The following is an 8,573-nucleotide window of genomic DNA, read 5'->3' as shown; positions in this document are numbered from 1 at the left end:
AGGGGACTTTGCAACTACTTTTCTACTCACTGATCAAATCACTCTAAGATTCATCGGGGCATCACTCTGGACAAACCAACAAAATCTCTTGTCCTACCCAAGGTTCCATGTACTTATGTTGTTCAACCAAGCTATCTACGTAAGTTATATTAGGAGATGCACTAGTTAAAATATAAATTTTGTACCAAATAAACATATTTTGCTTTAGTCTCACACATAACGTGAAATTTTAAAATATTAATTACCATCTATTTTCAGCACCCTGCAGTAATGACATTCCTTTGTTCTTCCTCTTGCAAAAACATTTTAAAAATTTGTACATTTAGTCACTATCATTATACACTCTAGGCATTCCTAGATTTTACCATCTCAATCTTTATCGTCTATCTTTCTTTCTGATTTCATTTATGCCCCCAGCCCTCCACCCTCTATCATTCTCACATTCAGCATCATTCAATGTTTTAACATAATTATATTCCAGTTAGGTAGTATTGTGCTGTCCATTTCTGAGTTTTTATATTCAGTCCTGTTGCACAATATGTATTCCTTCAGCTCCAATTACCCAATATCTTACCCTATTTCTATCTCCTAATAGTCTCTGTTACCAATGAAATAGTCCAAGTTTATTCACTAATGTCAGTTCATATCAGTGAGATCATACAGTATTTGTCCTTTTGTTTTTGGCTAATCTCACTCAGCATAATGTCCTCAAGTTCCATCCATGTTGTTAAATACTTCATAACTTTATTCTGTGTTACAGCTGCATAATATTCCATTGTATGTATATACCACAGTTTGTTTAGCCACTCGTCTGTTGATGGACATTTTGGCTGTTTCCATCTCTTTGCAATTGTAAATAATGCTGCTATAAGCATTGGTGTGCAAATGTCCGTTTATTTCCTTGCCTTCATTTCCTTTGAGTAGACACCTAGCAATGGTATTGCCAGGTCATATGACAATTCTATATTCAGCTTTTTGAGGAACCACCAAACTACCTTCCACAGCAGTTGCACCATTTGACATTCCCACCAACAGTGGATAAGTGTGCCTCTTTCTCCACATCCTCTCCAGCACTTGTCATTTTCTGTTTTATTGATAATGGCCATTCTGGTGGGTGTGAGATGATGTCTCACTGTGGTTTTAATTTGCATTTCTCTAATGGCCAGGGAAGTTGAGCATCTCTTCATGTGCCTTTTGGCCATTTGTATTTCCTCTTCTGAGAAGTGTCTGTTCAAGTCTTTTACACATTTTGTAATTGGGTTGTCTGTATTTCAGTTGCTGAGTTGAACAATCTCTTGCTATATTCTGGATACTACACCCTTATCTGATATATTGTTTCCAAATATTGTCTGCCATGGTGTAGGCTATCTTTTTAGTTTCTTGACACAGTTCTTTGATGCACAAAAGTGTTTAATTTTGAGGAGTTCCCATTTATCTATTTCTTTCTTCAATGCTTGTGCTTTGGGTGAAACTGCCTTCTATTATATGACTTATAAGATATTTTCCTACATTTTCTTCTAGAAGTTTTTTGGTCTTAGATCTAAAATTTAGGTCTTTGATCCATTTTGAGTTAATTTTGGTATAGGGTGTGAGATATGGATTCTCTTACCTTTTGCATTAGGTTAGGTCAATTGAAGAGTGCCCCAGAGTGGGTCTTGATGCTCTTACTGGAGTCCTTTATAAGAGGATAAAACACATACAGAAGCTAAGAGATGAAATTAAGAGATGCTCACAGAGAAGGGCACTCAAGAAACTGAGCAAGGAACCCACTGAAGCCAGCAACTGAAAGCAATGAAACTGAGAGAAAAGGACCAACAGGCACCACCATGGGCTTTGCCATGTGGTCAAGGAGCCCCAGATGCTGGCAGGCTGTCTTCAGAGTCCAGATATCATCCAGTTGATTCCCTGAGTTGGATATTTTCATGGCTTAAGAACTGTAAATTGTGAGTTAATAAATCCCCATTGTCAAAGCCAACCCAGTTTTGGTATATTGCATTTCAGCAGCTTTAACAAAGAAAAACAATAGTAAGATGCATCATAAATCTCTTCCTCCAGTCTGTGGCTTGCCTTTTCTTAGTTGGTCATACCGTTTGATAGACTTCTATTTGTAACTTTAGAACTTAATTTAAATATCATATTTATGAAAACTGAATATTCCCCTCCCCTACATGGTATTAATTGTTCCACCCTCTGAGATGCAGTAATTGTTTCTACAGACAGTAGCTGTTTCTACATAAGACTGTTTTAGGACTTAATCACAATGCTTTCTAATTACCTTCATTCAGTTAGCTCCCCTACAGGAAAGATATCTTAATATTCAGCCCTAGCATTTAGCAGTACTCAGCCATAACAGGTGCCCCCCCAAAATATATGTATATGTTTTTTATCATCACAATCAACTTTTTTTTTCTTTTTTGTGAAAAATAACATATATACAAAAAAGCAGTACATTTCAAAGCACATTATAGCAATTAGTTGTAGGATAGATTTCAGGGTTTGGTATGGATCACAATTCCACAACTTTAGGTTTTTACTTCTAGCTGCTCTAAGATTCTGGAGACTAAAAGAAATATCAATATAATGATGATTCAGCAATCACACTCATTTTTAAACCCGACCCTCTCTGTATAACTCCACCATCACCTTTGATCGTTCTCCCATTATTTAGGGGTATTTGGGCTATGGCCATTCTAACCTTTTCATGTTGGAAGGGGTTGTCAATAATATGAGATGGGGGGTGGAACTTGTAGATGTTCTGGAGAGGCTGGCCCCTCTGCATTTCAGGACTTATCTGGTCCAGGGACCCATCTGGAGGTTTTATTTTTCTGGAAAGTTACCCTAGTGCGTGGAACCTTTGTAGAATGTCATATAAAAGTCCTAGGTGTTCTTTAGGATCCAATAAATATATATTTCTAAGAAATTAAGCCCTTCAGATGTAGCCATTTTCTTTAATCTCTGCTGTGATACTACTCTATATTGTTCAGTGTTCTATTCACAAATTACATAATTCTAGCTAGTTTAAGTAGAAAAGGGATTTTTCAAAAGATAGATTATTTACAAAAGTGTTGGAGAAATAGTCTTGATGTAAATTCTCCAGGAATGTTCCCAAATACATGCTTTAAGACATGGCCTAACAAGGAAACAGCTCCTGCTGCTGCCACCACCAAATACTGACAGCCAGAAGTCAAACTTTGACATAACCAAAATTGCCCTCAAAACTTGGCCACTTCTACTACACTCACTGGCAAATGAAGTTCTGGGTAGAGCCTATTTCTTTGTATTTGCTCACTTTCAATAATAAGTCTTGTGCAGGTGAATCAATCAGTGGAGGCAAAGTCTTATATCTGCATCCTAGTTGTAAAAAAGACTGGGAATTTGAGTTCTGAGTTCTCTATTGGGAGGTAGGACTAATGGAAAATTTCTCCCAAATATAAAAAAATATGGCAGGCAAACACAAATACAGCAGATACCATTAACCCTTCCTATGCCTCTTCAGTGTAGCACAGTTGTCAGCCAACTACTTTAAGTGTGTGAGGACTTCAGGGAACCCAGTCTCTTCTTACTCATTTTGATTTGTGATACCTGAAGTCGTTAAAGGAGGGTCTTAAGCTATACAGCCAGGTAGTACACACATTCTTATAGTCTTAACCTCTGAGTTGCTTGTCCTTTCTATCTGACGTCTAAGTTCACTACTTGTTCCACATTGAAAATGTTCTTTCAGGAGTTACTCAATTACTGATTTGGCTTCCTTTGGATCTTGCAACATGACAGAACCAGGCAGTCCAGGGCAGAGGGAGGTAGGACTGAAAATTTAATTAATATCTTAAAATTGTATAGCATGGTTCATTTTCCAAAATCCTTTCCAGTTCATTTCATTTGGTCCCCTTAACAACAATACTCATATAAATTGTCCTGTTTTTGCAGATTAAAAAAGACAGGCTCACAGGTTTCCATTCTTGGATGGGAGTTTGCAGCTAAGCAAGGGGAGAACACTAGAATGATCCATATTGCAATGGATTAGAGTTGGAGATATCCATATGAACTCATATTTAGTAGATATAGTTACATATAGAAATATTCATAGATATGTGTTTATACTTGGGCTAGAATAGACACCCATATCTCCTTGCTTTGTAGCTGAGAAGCCCTCGAGGCAACAACACCCCAGTAGCAAGAAGGTTACCTAGATTCCAGACCTTGGTTTCCTGGAGAAATGGCTGCTTCTAGGACTGTGGCAAGAAATATACAAGATGAGCTTAGGGTATCTTGTAGTGTCAGAAAGTAAGGATGTGTTCAACACACACACACAATTATGGAGGTATGTGAAAGGAACACAGGAGCCAACTGAAAGAGGTCCCAATATCGAAAGCTGGAACAATTTGAGCAACAAAATTAAGGAGTATTGGATAATCTACAGTATGAAGTAAATATTAATCATTAAGTCTGTACTGTTGTAAATAAGTGATTAAATAAATAAATGTGGGAGAAAATACAAATTTCTCTGGCAGATAAATTCCAAATAATTTATGTAAGCTACTTTGCCCCAAGGAGGAGGAGGAGCTTAAAACCCCACTCTTTAAGTATGAGCTGTACACAGTGACTTCATTCCATAGAGTACAGTATGGAGTAAAGTGGGAGAACAAGAGTCACTTTGGAATGGAGAAACCTCAGCCAGGTAATCCAAGTCAACGGGCAATTTACCTCTGTGGTCTTCCTCCTGTGACACATTACCCCAATCTAATCATGAGAAAACATCAGACAAATCCTACCACAGGGGAGTTCTACAAAATACCTGACCAGTACCCTTCAAAACTGTCAAAACATGAAAAACAAGGAGAGTCTGAGAAACTGTCAGCCAAGAAAACCATAAGGGGACCTGATGACTAAATATAATGTGGTATCCTGGAAACAGAAAAAGGACGTTAGGTAAAAACTAGTGTTTCAGAATTGGTTCATTAATTTTAACAAATGTACCACATTAATGTATGGCGTTAATAATAGGAGAAACTGGGTGTGGGGTATATGGGAACTCCACTACATTTGCAATTTTTATGTGAATTTAAAATTGTTCTTTATATATTTTAAGTTCATTAAAAACAAAAAAACCCCACCATCACTACCAATAACAACCAAGAAAAGGGAGAGGCTTACCTTGGCTTGGTGGCTAGCCCTGGGCCAGAACTGGGATTAGAATCCATGTCATTTGAATCTGAGTCTTTCACTGCTCTAGAGCTTCCACTACTACCACATAGAAGGCAGGATGGAGTGTGTGTGTGTGTGTGTGTGTGTGTGTGTGTGTGTGTGTGTGTGTGAAGTTATTATGGGGGTGGGTGGGAAGGGAGGTGGTGGGCAGGATGGGAGAAGCTAGTAAGTACTATAAAACCAAGTAATTCAGGAAGATCAAGTCTGTATAAAACAGATGAATGCTACAGGGTTGAGTAGAAAGCATTTCAAGGTCCTGGAAAAAGAACAAGTTGAAGGACTTAAGTGCCATAGAGCTAGGCATAAAGATACAGAGTACAGTCAAATAGAGTGGTCAGGACACAGGCTGGAGGACTGGGGAACAAAGGTCCAGAGACTCAGGCAGGTATTTTAAGAACAAGAGTTTAGAATCTAGAGTTAGAGTAATAGGTACTAGGAATAAAAATAATGGTAATGATAATTTACATTTATAGTATAGTTTACATTTAAATTCTATTTCATATGTTATCATTTGATATTGACTTAAGTATTATACTTTTTTAGTTAAGTACTATACTTTCTTGTCCTCCTTCTCTAGGGGTCCTTAATGTATGGCTAAGCCTAAGCTCATCCATGAGGGGGAGCAGGGTATCTGGCTGGAGTTGGGGAAGCAAAAGAGTGGGGAGCAAGCAGTTCCTGATGCCTACCTTCCATCTTTCAAGTCTTTCAGATCAACCTTACTCTATTCTCGGCTTTTAGTTTTCTCCCCTTCTGTTTCATAGCTTAATTCCTTCATGCTGTTTCTCTACATATCCTTCAATCATAAATAACCTCCTCTCCACATCCTCACTTGGATCTTTCCATGGGTTATTTGGAGTTTTTTCCTACCCATCAAAATCACCCTATGCCTAGTACCTAGTTCTCTGAAACACATTAAATATTGGGATATCTAAAACTAATGTAGTATAAACAATAAGACAGTCCTGCTTCTGCCTTTAATATTGGGCCAATGTTACAGAATTAAAATTGCTACTTTATATGAGTGTGCTCCATGGGCTGCCCCTTCTAGCCCTGTAACCAAGAAATTAGAATTTGAGGGATGATTGTGATTATTGAATCACTTTATAGATATTCCTTTTTTGCTCTCTGGTATATTGGAGCAGACAAAGGGAAATACCTGAAATCTCCAAATTTGTTATCCAGCTGCCTTGATATCTGATAATGATTGTATAGTCTTTATCTCCTGTCCCAGTGATTGTAAAAATCTCGTGACTAACCTTTATTTTTACTCATTTATCCAGTTTTTCAACTTTAGAGTCTTGTGATCACTAAAGACAGCACCTAATGTTTGTTAATGAAGAGTCTTGGGTCAGCCCAGAACTAACTCACCCTAAAGTCCAAAGTTATCTTGATAATCAAGACTGATTCTAACCAAAAATGGCCCACCTGACACGTGCAACAGCTTAGACTTTAACCTACAAGTCACTTATACCTCATTATATACTAAAAGTCATGCCCATCTCATATTAAGGCTGTTATTCTCTTACCTATGGTCTGTGACTAAGCAGGTCATCAATCTGCACATGTGCATTAGATTACCTCTAATTACATCATCTGGGCCATTGTGCTCATTATCCTAAAACCTGCCCAAATCTTTTGATACTATAAAACTATCAGAATTACTGAAGTTCGGGGAGACAGACTTTGGGGCCCCTAGGCCACAGGATCTCCTGCTTCACACCTAGTAATAAACTTTTTCTTTCTTTAAAACCCCTGTGTTTCATGACTTGGTCATTAAGAATCCACTGACTTTGTTTGGTAACAGCACTTAGCCACCCCTTGCGGTGAGCTCCTACAGACCAGGGCCAAGTTTTTTCATCTATATAACTTTATTATCTTAAGGGCTGGCCTTCAATATCTTTTTTCGATTTGAATAAAGCATGAGCACCCTGTTAAAATTTGCAGGTCTCCCCAAATCCTCTTCCTTTGTTTCATTTCTCTCCATTGCACTTATCACCTTCACCTTCTAAATTATAACTGTCTGTCTCCCCAAGCAGAATATAAGCTCCATGAGATCAGGAATTTTTATCTTATTTGTTCACTCATGAATTTCCAGCAAGTAACATGGTGTCTGGAACATTGTAAGCACTCAATATTTGTTGACAAAAGTTAATATTCAGAAACATTTCAGAGAGAGGGATTTTCGCATAAACTTTGACAAGGTTTCCATTTGAAAACAAGCCACTGAAAATGTTTATAATAATAGAGAACTTTATCAATTTAAAATAAAAATAGACCCTCAATGTGTTCCAGTTGCTCTCGGGGAGGGGAGGTCCTAAGCCCTTGGAAGTTGTAATTGTTGCAGGTTTCTACACTTTACTAATGACAAAGCCACAAAGTGCTTGGGCCTGTGAATATTCATGTGTGAGGAAGAAGAGGCCACCTGTTAGGGCTTCTTTCTTGTCTGCCTTTCTTCGGAATGAGGGAGGGTAGAAAACCTTTCCCTTCCTTATCTCCCCTGTCTTCTTCCTACTAAGGCCCCAAATATGTCAATGGTTGAAAGCATGTACTCAGAAATTATGAGGATAATCCCAGTTTCTTCTTCTCCCTATCATTTAAACCATATTTACACACTCATGCTCATGTTCCTTTCAGTTTTTTTAGTTTTTTTTCTCAGCATACTCACTGATCATCTAACAGTCCTGGGAGGCAGGTGTTATCTGAAGGGTGAGAAAACAAGCACATCACCTCACACAAGGTGTGAAGAAACTGCAAGGTGAAGAACGCAGACCTGCTAAATATCAGTCCAGGACCCTTTCTGTTGTGCTGGTCATCACTGCACAACATGTCTACTATTTTTTGTCTGGGTGAAGAAAGAGGGAGTAACCCAGAGACAGAAAAGAGATTTGGTTTTAGAATTAGAAGGAACAGAATTCTGCAGGACGCTGGACTCTGGTAGTCATTATCTCTGGCATCTCTGAGGGGACTGTGGACTAATGACCAAGAGGAGTGGCCTGAACTCCAGGGAACAAGGGCTGGCCCCAAATCGCCCTCTGAGACATTGCTTTTCCTTCTAATACACATGCTGGAGCACATATACCACCAGGGGCCCCAGCCTTGAGAGATGGTTATGAGAGAGTGTCCCAGATTCTGATGACAGGCACTGGGCACCACTTAAAGCTCAAAGAAACAAAGTGAGCAGAAGAAAAATATGGAGACTATCAACCAGGAGTGATCCTGTGGGTGGGGAGGAGGGAGAGGGTAAAGAAAGCAGCCGGGTGAGGTGGAAAGATTACATTCTTGTATTTGATATGCAAGGATAACCCTGAGTAGACTGTTGGCTGCTTGTGAGATTCCTTTGACCTTCTGATAGAATTCCACAAAAATCCTCT

The sequence above is a fragment of the Tamandua tetradactyla genome, chromosome 14 (genome assembly GCF_023851605.1).
Source record: "Tamandua tetradactyla isolate mTamTet1 chromosome 14, mTamTet1.pri, whole genome shotgun sequence".
Lineage (NCBI taxonomy): Eukaryota > Metazoa > Chordata > Mammalia > Pilosa > Myrmecophagidae > Tamandua > Tamandua tetradactyla.
The sequence above is the reverse complement of the archived record's forward strand: the minus strand, read 5'-3'. Positions refer to the sequence as shown.